This window comes from Lepisma saccharinum, chromosome 8 (assembly GCF_977018435.1).
Source record: "Lepisma saccharinum chromosome 8, izLepSacc3.1, whole genome shotgun sequence".
NCBI lineage: Eukaryota > Metazoa > Arthropoda > Insecta > Zygentoma > Lepismatidae > Lepisma > Lepisma saccharinum.
The window spans coordinates 24,196,530-24,212,519 of NC_139236.1; positions in this window are offsets into that span (position 1 = coordinate 24,196,530).

Consider the following 15,990-nt stretch of genomic DNA (forward strand, 5'->3'; position numbering starts at 1 on the left):
CCCCCCTCCATATCTTTAGGCACTGTCCCCAGCTCCATTGGCACACTGCTTTGGTATTACATTTTTCCATTGTACTCTGAGAACTACAGCACATCCACTAGCTTCCTCATGTGCTAGTTTTGCCATTGGCAAGCCAGAAAGTTAATGGAGTCTGTCTGTCTTGGCAGAATAAAAGAATTTGAAATCATAATCTCCCTTCCCACTTCAACAGACTTAGGACTGCCAGATAGTACTTGCAAGTGCTGATAACATCTGAACAACCTCAAAAGTGAAAGAGGTCCACAAATTTCTGAGTAATGCTTTCTGTCAACAACTATATTTTCACTACTTTATATATATAATTTGTTATATTTCTTGCAAGTACCATCTGGTGTGGTTAAAAATTATGATTTCATTGTTTAAAAAAAAAGCAAACATCACATAAATCAATTCATTAAAAATGTCAAAATTGTAAAAATCCCATATCATTAGAAGTTTGATTAAAAAATGATTATGAAAATGATGAAAAGATTCTCTCGGGCTATCGACCAGGTGAATTGTGGAAAAAATTCCAAGCTTTCGATAGCTAATGTCACTCTCATCTTTGTCGTCAGGAAAGCTTCAAGACTTACTACTACTAATTATGAAATGTAAAAAAGTTCATCAGAATGTATGTACTTAATTTGAAAACACTAAAAAAATACCAATGGAAATATGATTGTACACATCTGCAATTGCAAATTTTATATTTGCCCAAAAAAAAAAAGAACCTGTATTAGAAACAAAAAAACATTAGAACACAACCATAAAATTTGATCTTAACACAAACAGTATGCACAAATATATTATAATATTTATAAATTTAACACTAGCTTACATGAATATTTCATTACGCAACTAACACTAAAGAAAAACTAAGACTATTTTATTTACCTGAATTCCATTTTGAGACTTTGGTGGTTGTGAGTTGTCTATTTGCAGATAGTGTTTAGGATTCCTTAAAATATATAATTTAACCTGGTAGAAAACAATCTGTCTATGTACATAACACCTTATAATTTATTACCAACCTGTAATTTTCTTCAGGGCACTCCATCCAGTAGATAGAATTGACCTGAAAAGAGAAAAACTTGTAGTAAACAGAATAAACGGAAAGATACTAATATGTCTACCTGAAATAAAGACAAAATGCACAATCCTGCAACACTGCCAACCCCCAGAATCCCTTCTAGTGTTCATCTAGAGATCGGCTACTCTCTCCCTACCCACCATTCCCTGGAGCAGAACCCGTTCTGAAGGTGAGCACTGGATGTTCCGAGACGTTAACAGCTCGCAGGTAAACACCCTGTCTTGTTTTCAGACAGACATCCTAAAATAACAAGAAAGGTGAATGGAATATTATAGAAAACTCACCACAATTCTCCTGGTACATCCTGTGATGGAATTTATCCTGAAAAAGAGAAAAAAACTTGTAGTAAACAGAATGAACCCAAAGATACTAATATGTCTACCTGAAATAAAGACAAAATGCACAATTCTGCAAGACTGCCAACCTCCAGAATCCCTTCTAGTGTTCATCTGGAGATCGGCCACTCTCTCCCTACCCACCAATCCCTGGAGTAGGACCCGTTCTGAAGGTGAGCGCTGGATGTTCCGAGACGTTAACAGCTCGCAGGTAAACACCCTGTCTTTTTTTCAGACAGACATCCTAAAATAACAAGAAAAGAGAATGAAATATTATAGAAAACTCACCACATTTCTTCTGGTACATCCTGTGATGGAATTTATCCTGAAAATGAGAAAAAAAAACTTGTGTAAACAGAATGAACCCAAAGATACTAATATGTCTACCTGAAATAAAGACAAAATGCACAATCCTGAAGACTGCCAACCTCCAGAAGCCCTTCTAGTGTTCATCTGGAGATCGGCCACTATCTCTCTACCCACCAATCCCTGGAGTAGGACCTGCTCTAAAGGTGAGCACTGGATGTTCCGAGACGTTAACAGCTCGCAGGTAAACACCCTGTCTTTTTTTCAGACAGACATCCTAAAATAACAAGAAAAGAGAATGGAATATTATAGAAAACTCACCACAATTCTCCTGGTACATCCTGTGATGGAATTTAACCTGAAAAAGATAAAAAAACTTGTAGTAAACAGAATGAACCCAAAGATACTAATATGTCTACCTGAAATAAAGACAAAATGCACAATCCTGCAACACTGCCAACCCCCAGAATCCCTTCTAGTGTTCATCTGGAGATCGGCCACTCTCTCCCTACCCACCAATCCCTGGAGTAGGACCCGCTCTGAAGGTGAGCACTGGATGTTCCGAGACGTTAACAGCTCGCAGGTAAACACCCTGTCTTTTTTTCAGACAGACATCCTAAAATAACAAGAAAAGAGAATGGAATATTATAGAAAACTCACCACAATTCTCCTGGTACATCCTGTGATGGAATTTATCCTGAAAAAGAGAAAAAAACTTGTAGTAAACAGAATGAACCCAAAGATACTAATATGTCTACCTGAAATAAAGACAAAATGCACAATCCTGCAACACTGCCAACCCCCAGAATCCCTTCTAGTGTTCATCTGGAGATCGGCCACTCTCTCCCTACCCACCAATCCCTGGAGTAGGACCCGCTCTGAAGGTGAGCACTGGATGTTCCGAGACGTTAACAGCTCGCAGGTAAACACCCTGTCTTTTTTTCAGACAGACATCCTAAAATAACAAGAAAAGAGAATGGAATATTATAGAAAACTCACCACAATTCTCCTGGTACATCCTGTGATGGAATTTATCCTGAAAAAGAGAAAAAAACTTGTAGTAAACAGAATGAACCCAAAGATACTAATATGTCTACCTGAAATAAAGACAAAATGCACAATCCTGCAAGACTGCCAACCTCCAGAATCCCTTCTAGTGTTCATCTGGAGATCGGCCACTCTCTCCCTACCCACCAATCCCTGGAGTAGGACCCGCTCTGAAGGTGAGCACTGGATGTTCCGAGACATTAACAGCTCGCAGGTAAACACCCTGTCTTTTTTTCAGACAGACATCCTAAAATAACAACAAGAAATGGATTATACTAAATGTAAAATATTAAAGAAAACATCATTACTTATCTTTTGTATACATCCTTTCTTGAAAGTAGAATGGCACAGCTGGGTCCTTCTTGTTTCAGACATCTGCATCGTAATCATCTTTAAGTCCCCTCCTCGTAGAACCTGGAATGGAGCGGCATCCTTCTGTGAATATTGCTTCACTATACTCAGAAAGTACAGCCGAAATTACAAAGGGTGGTCAAGTCAAACCTGGACTTTTGAATTTATTAAATATAAGAACTAATTTGAAGGAGTGTAAACTGCATTTATTTTTTGACATACTCTCCTACTACATTTATACACTTATCCCAACCTCTAACTAATGCCTGGAAAGCTTCGGCATAGAAAGATTTGTCAGTATGCCTGAACCGTCCAAGGAGAGCTGTGGTTAGGGAGCTACCAGGACCAGGATCGCCACTGACGAATGTACACCCATCTTTTAATCGTTTGCAGACTGCGACTGAGCATCTCATAACCATACTGAGCTTAAAGTCTTCTGTAGATCTCAACGGATTTTACACGTTTCTTTACAATAAACTTCATCACCACACGCCGTTAACATTGTTGTCTGTCATCTTGATTAACGATCTATAGACTGGCACGCGACATGTGCACCACCTATCAGAAATATGACATACTAGCCACTTGCTAAAGTCCCAGGTTGACTTGAATGCCCTCGTATAATATTTTTGTACTTAATATGTACAAGAAATGGATTACACTAAATGTAAAATATTAAAGAAGAGAACCAATCTGATGAAGTATTATAACAGCATGATATGATATCTCCCTAAGGCAATCTCTAAAACTGTCACATTCATAGATATTCACTATTTCATCTATGGTATATATATTCTTATGACCATATCAAATGGTTTATTCTGCCGCTCTGTCATTGTCGAATATGACAAGGAATTGACATTTGAGGAACTACAGCACCTAAATCAGAATATACTTTCTGTGGCAAGAACCCTTACGGTGTTGAGACCTGCTAAATGGCATTTTATTTGGTGCCGCACGACCAACATGTTGAGTTTCGTTCCCAGTCATCTCAACCAGAGTCTGCTGCACTTCATTTCAAGGAGCTCTTCCCATTGTTCTCTCAGTGCTAGTTTAAAATAAAACCTTTTTGGGTTCTCACCCGGGATTAAACCCAGGACCACTTGCACCAAAGATTGAGTGTCCTAATCATTTGGCTGCATGTAAACCCATCTAAGATAAATAGACAGATGAAATTATCACAGTTTCCTCACAGTTACATGTAACGTTTGTATTCAAAGATGACTGATCACATTACCTTCAAAATTGGTCAAGATTGTGAAAATGTGGTGCCCTACCTCTACACCCCCTTCCCCAATATGATTATGAACATCAGTTTCAGAGCATATTTTTACTTAACAAGACAGAAAATGAAAAGCAAAATTAACAGCTTCTTACACACCAAGTTTAATGGTGGAATACAATATTTTTTGGTGGTATGAATGTTGAAATTTTGCACTGTACATTTAAACTAGTTTTAACCTTTTTCCTTACTTAGCACTAAATTAATATTATGTGAGGATATCACATTCAACAACAACATATACATTTTTTTTACTTTTTTTAACTTTGAAAGCAAAATTTCATATCCACCTGCAAGTTTAACTGATATGTTTTCTTTTTTATGACCTATCACATTCATAGCATCATCCCTTTGTAGACTAAACACAAAGGCAAACATTTCTTAAAATAATATTAGTAAGGCAAATGCGTAATAAACATAATATCAGTCAAACTTGAAAACTAGAAAAACTCTGTCTGCAAAAAGACAACTCGTGGCTTGAATACTGGATGTTCTTCACCTGAAATAGAGAAATATGTACAAAGTAGAGATAATTGTAGCATGTATTCTTGCAAATTTCAGTCATATTATCCTTATTCATAATTACGAAAAAGACACGCGGTAGTAAGGAGAAACTAGTACTCACTTTTATCCAGGAAGCTGTTTTTCTTCTTTTTCGATTAATTTCAGTGGCTACTGCCACCATCCTCGTTGAAATTTGCTGTACTCAAACCAACGAGGATGGTGGCAGTGGCCACTGAAATTAATCGAAAAAGAAAAAACAGCTTCTCAGATAAAAGTGAGTACTAGTTTCTCCGTATTTATTATCCTTATATTATAAGTTCATGAGTGTCAATTAGTTTTATCATATCATCACTCACCTTCATCGTTGTGATTAGCCAAAAGTGTCAGGAAAAGCGAAGTAAAATAAAGCAATCAATCAATCAAATTTGTGTAATTTCTCCAGAACAAGTTCTCCCAACAAATTTGTATTCCTTCCCGAATTCTCTACCCTTTTCAGTCCCTCATGAATCTTCAATACTATATTCAATCTTATGTAGAACTGTTAGCAAGAAATGCAGGCTTGACCAGGACTGGAACCCGGGTCTCTGGCATTCCATGTTATAGTTCTACCACTGAGCTAACGAGCCAGCCTGGCTTCGCCTGATTTTTTGCTTCCACTGTTTTATCTGTGTACAATCGTCTGCCAGTGTTACTGCAGATATAAGCTATAAATATTCAATCTTATCTGCAAACCATTCTTTTTGACAAAACCTTTATTTAGAGATACAGTGGATCCCCGATTTTACATTTTCCTGCATTATGCATTCAATCTTGATGGACCCAACAGAGCAGAATGTTATAAAATGTCCCTACATTTGACATTTTCCTGCTTTTTATGTTGTTTTTCATCTTGATCCACCTGGAAAGCGAATAATCGAGGTTCCACTGTATTTGTATATCATTTGTAAAAAACGTAAACTTAGTGATACATCACTTAAAATGCTAAAGATTGGTTCCAAAAGTTACAAAGTTGTCAGCACAAAATATAAATTTGCATAATGTGCTTTAGTACTCTCAGTTGGAACATTTTGTGGGTATTCTCAATAGCATTTCAGTGAACAGGATGTTGATCAATCTGGAAAAGCTCAGGGAATTTATTTTTCTGGAAAAATCAAGGAAATTTTCTTTTTTCTGGGGAAATCCGAATTTTTTTAGGGTCTTTGGTAGATAAGTAACTGGAGTAATATATTAATAAATTTTACTGTAATTATGCCCTACTTCCTCTATAATTATGATTATTTGGAAAAAGTTATTTTTTTGTTAATCATTTACTTGTGAAAGATGAGACAAACTTCCACTTACTATAAATAGAAGATTATATGTGTAATTCTGAGGGTGAGGATATAACTAAAAATGTTAGTGATTGTAAATGAGTGTTCATGTACATTCATTGCTAGAGCCACAAATTTATGGTGAATAAAAGTTCAAGATTTCGGTACAAAAAGTGGGTACATTTATGGATCAAGAGCAGTACATTTGTGAATACAACCCTAATTTTAATTTTAAAATCTACCTTTGTTACACAAAATAAAAATTTCCCTTCTAATAGTACATTTATGTAGTTATAAGATGATTAAGTTTATTCCTTCATAAAGGAGTCTCATTTTTGCTACTCATATATTTACAGCAGAATTAATCAATTTTCCATGATTTGCATACATTGCACGAAAATTCAGACTTCAGAAAGTGTAGAGTAAAAGAAATTTCTAAATTTCGTGTTTATGACTGTGTTTCGCATTTTGCAATTCATTCTGCATAATTTCGTGACAAAATATGGTGGGAAAATGCACCTCGCACCTCTCAAAAACATGAAAAATTAATATATATTATAGTGTGCTGTTTCACATTTTGTTTCTCTGTCAAAAACAAAATATGCATGCCTCTATTAAGTGGCCTGAAAAATGTTAATTCTTGGACTGGAAAACATAGAATAATCAGGGAATTCAGTTTTTCAAGAAATTGTAGACAGGCTAGTTAATGCTACGACATTGTAATCATGGGATTCTGTGTTCAAATCACAGTGGGACATATTTCATTGCTTTATATCCCACTTCAAACTGTAGGTCTGGTCCTGCTTAGGTTGTGCACCTTAGTCTTACTCGTCAAAAACATGTTTCATCCAGCACAAAGAATTGTCATGTACAATAAATATTTTATGAATACTAGAGATAACATTAAAACATAAACATTATTCATTAAGTTCTATTAAGCTTTAACCATGCACCAAAAATTAAGATCTTTTTTAAAATCCTGTATATTTCTTCTCTTCTTGCTTATGATGTAAGTAACTAGTACATTGGAGATACAAATTACTTATTAGATATCCTAGCAATAAATAATGTCCAACTTTATTGTTGAAACCAAACAATCAATATTTAAGGGAATGAGTGTTGTACACATGCAATAACAATAAAAAAGGAAATGCATATTGTTGGTATGCTCAAATAGGAGAAAATAAGCCACTTCATTTTAAATTTAATTTATCAAGGCTAGTTATATTATTAATTGGATAAAGAACTGCATCTTGCAAACATAAATACACTGAACTGGAGTAAATATCCATTCAAAGCAAAATTACAAGATGAGACACATTCAAAAATAATAGGAAAACTTTTCTAGGCTTTTCAAAAAAATAAATATCTAATTTCTAATGTCATTGCCTTGTAACCAAGAGGTTCCACGTTCCATACCTGGTGGAGGCACGTAGTGGTTCGTGCCCCACTTTAAACTGTAGGTCGAGTCCCAATGAGCATATCTGTGCATAAAGTGAACTTAAAAACAAAATCTCATTTACTTTATTTATTTGTTACATTTTAGGTAATGTAGATGGTAGTATTGTCAATTTGTTCATATGGACTCTCATTTAAGCTGCAAATAGAAAAGTTCATCTGTTAACTATATTGTCAGGGTAGTAATTCCTCATGCAAAGTAGAGTCAATAGAAAATGAGTTAAATATGCAGCATTACTGAAATTTTACCCCCCTCCCACACACACACATACACATAATGAGTTTTTCCTTCCACTGACACCCCAGTAAATATTCCACAACTCAAGTCACTAATATGGCTCTTTGACTATTTGATATTGACTTCCATATATTTGTAATATATGTTCGGGAAGAACTGTTGGAAAAGACTCCTAATTAGACTGTTTTTAAACATGCCTTTTTTGTAACCTTTCCATGTTTGCTACATTAAAATCCCTTTCTAGGCTCTCTTGGATATCTGCCTACAGACGTACAAGCACCTCCTGATGAAGTAACTGGATTCAACTGTCAATTTGGTTTTCAGGGGTTACCCCTGCTTTACATCAACCTTATGAAGACATGAACTGTATTGTAGCCAACATGTTACTACATCTTACAAGGTAACCACCCTTTTATATACAGGGTGAGTCAGAAATATGGTTGCACGTTTGAAGTAAGTATAGTGTGTTACTGTACAGTGTAGAGCGAAATGGTGAATGGTGTATGAAACTTCATTTTTTTTTTTAATTTCAGAAAAAGAGTCTCATACCTGAGCTTACATCATTAGCCAAGATGGTGCTGAACATGCAGCAACAAGTTACAGTTGCAGCTTGGGTAATTACATACCAGAATGATCATGAGAACTGTGTGCACAGCAATGAGCTAATAATAAACAACAACTTGATGTAAGCAGTTATTTTCTCCACTTTCCCACAGTTGATGGTAACAATGTTACATTAAAAACATGTCTCACCAGTCTTATGTTCATTCTGGCATAAAATTGCCCACACTGTAACTGTAACTTGCTGCTGTATGTTCAACGCAATCTCGAGAAAGCTAGAGCATGTGACTCTTATCTGAAATGAGGAAATGAAGTTTCAAGTTCAATATACAATTCACCATTTACCTCTACATTGTACACGACATTTACTTCAAACGTGTAGCCATATGTATGAATCACCCTGTCTATATTAAAAAAGTATTTTATGCCTTATAACTTTCCAAGGAACAGCTAGGTAATGGTGACCTACATCTTTTTTGTTCTTTTTTACAATATAGGTTTCTACATATTAAACTGATTTTTAGTTTGGAATTTGGAATGAGATACATACAAGGGCAATTTTTCTTGTAGTGGCAACACTTTTGGTATATGCTTGTCAGTTGTCGCTGGGACAATAGATGATCTGGTCTTGTTTAATCTTGTACTACAGATCGTGTGTAGGTGTTTGTTGCTTAATAGTACTGTTGTGTGATAGTTAGAAGACGTTAAAGTGAAGTGTCTGTATAATACCACTCTGAACAATGTTCACACGTGAAGAACAGCGAATATATTCATCAAATTTCAGGTTGCACGGGAAAGGAATGTACGCCAAATTCACAAGGGCTTATGCAAGGCATGTGGGACAACGTTTTACCATATCGTACTGTTGCCAGATGGGTCAAGGCATTTGAAAGTGGTCGTAAATCAGCCGCGAAAGAACATGGTGGAGTGCATCCTCACATGGCAACAGATCCACACCACCTTGATGCACTTCGCAGATTGCTGGAGAATGATCGGCGTATGTATTATAATAAAAATGATTTTGTAGGTTCGAATCATTGTTTGGCATGGGATGTTTTTTTTTACACACAACAGACTTGAAAATAAGCACAACACTTGATATGTATTCAATATCAATTACGTGTGTTTTATGTTTTGTTAACGGCCAGCGGAGAAGGCCATTCAAGTCCTTATTCGCTGGTCTTTATTCACGAGCCAAGTTTATTAATCACAATTATTGTTATTTACAAGAAATTAGGACACTGAGACATATGAAAAGAAATTATTTAATGAGCTGTAAAAATACTTACATCGTCTCATCATACTACATACGTTACCATAACAGCTGACTGTCAGAGTGAGTCGACAGGCCCATCATGCACTGGGTGAAGACAAGAGAGGGTCACGAGTCGCACTTGCGACGTTCTGTACACATAAACAGTAATACTGATGCACTTCTTAATAAACAATAAAGTTTGACTGTAGATCAGAGAGCACACGACTGTTCGCACTGAAGTGAAGAGGAAAGTCTCTTTTGGAGTCTTGTGTTGAAGCTTCTTATGGGTTCAAGCGATGTACCGAAAACTGTTCGAGCAAAGTTTTTCTCTCCCAGAGAGTTGGAGCGATGTATTGGAACTGTTGTCAATGTATCGTGGTTTCACCCTTGATTGTCCAGCTACGCTGCTACCGGGGTGGAATGCCTTCTTCGTTATTGGTCAGTCTACTATAGCTCCACCCCCAAGTGACTTAAAGTTTGCACTGAAGAGCGATAATCGCGTATCATGGAAACACAATAACTCCTTGTTTGCGGTTTGATTTGGAGAGCGAAAAGTATCTCGCTCTAATGAATTTTAACTGCTCACAGCTCGGACAGTCTGTTAAAGTTATGTGGACAGTTCGTTAAAGTTATGCATTCTGTGGCTGTCTAAACTTCACTGAGGCAAAGAGATATTTTCGGGCAGGGTTGTAGCTCAAATTTTCATATCCGTCACATTGACAAGGAAATGTCCAAACTGTAGACTGGCTGGCATGCTCGCAGAAGTTATGTCATCTGCTTGAGTCTGTTATGTGCAGAACTATTGTTTTGATTCCGGGCCTGGGCAGCTGCATACTCCCTTGAGAACAGAGGGTCATTGTTCAGGACAGAGGGCGAGAGTCACGTTGGGGTTTTTTAATTTTAAATTGCTTGAAGTTTCGTGATTAGCTGCATCTCACCATTGGCCCCCCGCTTCTCTAAATTTCAACCATCAAGCCAAACGTGAATTGATGGTGACGTGAGGCGAATGTGGACTGAATGGATATCAAAGTTTATTGCGGGAACACACTGGTTTCCTTCTCTTGAATATCAAATATAGACCGGGCTTCATGGGAAAGAATGCTGGTTCGTTTGAGACGTCTGTCCTTTTCTCAGAGAGCAGAAAAATGAGATCTTTGGAAAGTACGGAGAAAGACGGATGGTAATGGTAAATGGAAATTGGTACATCGGTCATAGTATGTGCGAGGTGTTGGAGCACCCGCCTTATTCTCCTGACATGATTTGTTTTCCAAGATGAAGGAACCGCTGAGGGGGAAACTCTTTCCAGAAGTCCCGAACATCATTTCGGCCACAAAGCAGTCTCTGCATCAAGCAGCTATCAATGGCATCCAACGACTGCCAGATGTTTGGGAACGTGTTCACGCAGCAGCAGGAGATTACATTGAAGGATTGCAAATGATTCCAGATATGTATCTTCTTTCATGTCTCTTTCTCATACATGTTGCCAGTACAAGGAGGGGGCCATTTTGGTTCCCATGGCTGTGCCACGTACTGGCAGGTAATGCTGGTCTCGGAATCAAATTGTGTATATAAAATTAGCTGTTGATCTTGTTACTAGGATAAAATCTCAAAATCGATTTTGTAACATCACGATTTTCACGAAAAGTGATTTTCCATCCTAAAAGGCATATTCATAATTTCTATGTATGTGAAGTATGTGGTAGTATTCTTTTTTAAAGAAGTTTATTGTTTTTACGCCTGTAGTGAATGCAGAAAAACATGCTGTTTTTCATTTGTTTAACTTGTTGCCTTCAAACAATGAAACATCATGACAGAAAGCTAAAGGAATGATGCAATAATATGAATTTTTCTGAATTACACAGTTTTTACTAAAACTTTTATTTTACTGACAGCATTTATTTATATGTATTTTTTTTATTGGATGCTTTAGAGAAGGTTAATTGAACCCACTAGTATACAGCAATTACAGAAAGTGAATATTTTATTAAAAGTTGATGAAGGACAAACAGATATTAACCTTAATAAATATCATATATTTTATAGCTGCAATAGACTCCATTCTTATCATATATGTATGGGACTCCCCGATGGCACAGTGGTAGCATCGTTGCCTTGTAATCAAGGGGTCCCGGGTTCAACACATAGTGGAGGCACATAGTGGTTCGGATCCCACTTTAAATTGTAGTTCCAGTGCCGATTAGCCTTACTGTGCATAGACTTAAAACACCAAATCAATCAATCAATCATATATGTATATCTTACCATATATGTACCCTGTTCATTATACTTATTTTTAATAAGTTGATCCAGCATTGTTAATTTTCTGTCTTACTACAGTTCAACAAGATTTCCTGGATCTCTTAATGTTGATATTAGTGAAATATACACCAACTTAGTGCCTTTTCCTGGTATGCACTACATAACAACAAGTTTGAGTCCTTTATTTTCTTTGAAAGATAATAATCCAGTAACATTCAAGTGAGTAATATTCTTGTAAAACATTTTCACTAATATGTTTTGTTTAAAAACGGAGAAACTAGTACTCGCTTTATCTGCGAAACTGTTTTTTTTTCTTTGCTCTATTAATTTCAGTGGCCACTGCCACCATCCTCATTGGAACTTGCTGTACTGTTGCTTGGCATGCATCTTTTGTTTGTAGTTCATCATGCCAACCAACAGTACAGCAAGTTCCAATGAGGATGGTGGTAGTGGCCACTGAAATTAATAGAACAAAGAAGAGAAAAGAGTTTCGCGGATAAAGTGAGTACTAGTTTCTCCATATTTATATACTACCACGTCTCTTTTCACAATTATGAATGTTTTGTTTAATACACATTAACCCTTGTCCGGGCATGCAATTTTTGTAATATATCTGGGTAAGCAGTGTCTATCAAACACTGTTCTTTAACTCTTTCGCTGCGGTCGTCGCATTTATGCACAGCATGCCAGGTGCCTTGCTCTGCGGAAGTCGCATTATTGCGAGTTCATACTTCCACTCGCTGCGGGTGTCGCATTTCCGAAGTACGTCACTTTTAGTAGCCTTCAGACATCTGTAGATACTATTTGGAACTATTTGAACTTGTAGTTTTGTTTATATCCGTATGATGTCGCTAATTACGCCTCCGTTTAGAATACGAGCATTGAGTGCTCTTCCATGTCAGTTTCAAATGCATGTTCGAATGTAAACAACATGGCTTCATCAAGTCGTCAACACTTGTCTGATAATGATGTTACTCAACTGTTGAATCAGAAGGTGAATTAAATTGTGACGATAATAGCGACAGTTTTTATGAGACTTCAATTGGTGACAGTGATTGTGTAGTGTCTGATGAAGAATTTGTACCGCCGTCCGTAACATCATGGAGCAGAGTGCAAAGCAGCATTGATCTAGGTGCGGGAAGTTCGACACAGGCAAGTGCTAAGTTACTTGGTGACAGTACAGTATTTAGCACACCATTTTCTTGTTTTATCAATATTTCCCCCACTCAGTATTTGAACACACAGCAGAAGAAACTGAAGTTTTCACCACCCAGTATCTTGATACTACTTACGAATTTCCACGCCGCTCCACCACTCTGTGTCATCCGGTGTTTTGAGAAATACCATACCATCAGGGACTACAGAATGGTTTGCCAGTGCAAGGAATGACTTTTGTAATTTCTCTATAACATATTTTGCAATGTCATTTTTTAAAATTATTCTTTCTAAATTTTTTTTGAAAATTTCAAAATTTTTCAAAATTTCAAAATATTTCAAAATTTTTCAAAATTTCAAAATATTTCAAAATTTTTCAAAATATCATACCACCAGGGACTACAGAATGGTATTCCAGTGCAAGAATGAATTTTGTAAGTTCTCTCTCACATATAACGCAATGTAATTGTGAAAACTATTTGTTTATAAAAAAAATATTTTTTCAAATTTAATTACGCAGCCAAGGGATATTGTGTGCCAGAGAATTCTGCAGCGAAAGAGTTAAATAGATATTTTTCTTATATTGAAAGATTTTAATGTTATTTCACTGTAAAAACAAGAAAGTAACATGATCCTTAACGTAATCATTGTCATGTTCATAATTATTGTATTCATCATCATCATTGCCGTCGTCTTCATTGCCATTTTTTGTTTGCACCATATGATATAAAATACATTAAGGTGTCGTGTAATATGAGGAAATTGTTTAACTGCTCTAATGGTAATTTTTCAAGATCCTTTTTATTTTAGAATTAATAATAATTTGAAGTGGTGTCTTGTTAAATACTTTATTTTTTATTATTCATTCATTAAACATTTGTTAATACATATCCAAGTAATGGTACAACTTTTTTTTAATATGTTTACATATCTTCGAATGGAAATAATGCTGCAATAACTATCTTCATGATTGATACATGAAAATTAAAAAAGAAAGCACTTGTTGTGTTTACATGTGGTACAGGCCATTCGGTTTAGCTTGAGCTCTGGCCTTCAGATGCACAGAAGCCTGTCGCTCACCCCGACGGTGGGAGAGTTCCACTGAGGCCAGAGTTGCTAACTGCCTTAACAATTACCTATATCCATAATCTGACTTTAGAGCTTATTAGCAGGGGTGTTCAGGACTTGTATCTGGATTTATTATTTTTAAAAAGAAGTGACAATTCGAGAAGGTGATAGTTCAAGGAAAAGAATGACGGAGGATTATTTGTGTCGGTGAAACCCCTGGGCAAAAGAGGCATTCTCCCTCTCCTCGAATTCCTCACCAGTGGGGGAAGGGGACATATTGTGTTATCACAAGAAAAGTGATTGTTGTCCTGTGTTGCCTAGGGTGTTTTTATTCAACGGAACCTGGAAAGAAAATTGGAGTAGAGAAATTATATCAATGTGACTAAGTTTATGAAGAAAGAAGCTGACAGTGGTCTTGCGTTGAATGTTGAACAAGTGCAAAAGCATGTTTCCACGGCTACTGGTGTGTCAGTAAGTACTTTGAAATGCCTCTTCAACAAAAATGATCACAACAAAGTAACTGGGAAGGGATTTGTAACGCCTAACAAAATATGCAGAAGAAAGAAATTTAAAAGTTATGTGGATGAATTTGATATGTTTGTTGTTCTTAGAACAATTAATGAATTTCACGATCATGAAGGACAGCATCCTACTTTAGATTCGTAAGTAAATTTTTTAATGACACAACAGCATATACTGTCTAGTAGAATTGTAACTTCCGCAATTTGCAACACTGCTCCTATGAGTCACGTGACGTCTTCCGCAGACGACAAACATTCCCCGCTTTGCGTATATGCCAAAGCTAGACTCATTTTTTGCATAGGCGAGTTTCATTTCTGTGTTTATTGCACCAGCAGTTTGCACTTGCTGCACCACATTTTCTGTGTATGACTTTTCCCATAAGAGCACAAGTGACATCTTTTATATGAACCAAAATTATTATTAGTAGGAAACTTTGGCATCTGCTTTGAAAAAATAAATCAAATTTAATAAACAAAGAAGAAAACATCATACAAAAAGTCAGGAAGACACCTTTACTACATATAAATTGTTCACTGTGTCCAGCAGACACTACATGTCTGTTAACATAAGTGAAATGGAAATTATTTTTTCACCGTGACCTTCTTACTCAAATCAAGTCAAATGTTGTGAATAACGAACAAAGAGAGAGCCAAACAAAGTAAAAAAAAATATCATGTTCGTAGGAAGTATCCTTTGGAGTACAAGCTACAGTACTGGTTGCCCAATTAAGGGTTAAAGTGCAAGGGAGACTCAAGTGAAAGCTTTAACTTCATTTTGTTTTTATTTAGTAGATTTATGCATATAAGGATGCATATGTTTTCTGTATTTAAGTACAGTGTATCCAATTTCTTGCGAGGACGAGAGATCAGGAGAAGTGTGGCAGGCAGCGCTAGTGGAGATGCTGACATTTTCGACCAGTAACGTCCCGCTTATTTTTATGGACATATCTTTATCATGCAGATATTTATATTAATATTGCAAAGTGAGCACTAACCTGTGTTATAAGAGTTGTTCAAAGTGAGGTCCACCTACATTCACACATTACTGGCATCGTTTGATGAAATTTTGATTCACACACAAAAATTTTTCTTACTCAATTCTTCCAAGTTCTGCCCTTATATTGTCTTCTAGTTCGTCGATACTATAAGGGTTATTTCAGTGCCCGCTGACCCAATTTCATAGAGTTTTTCTTTGTTTAGAATCCATCGTTTCTGCTTAGGGGTTCTAAAAT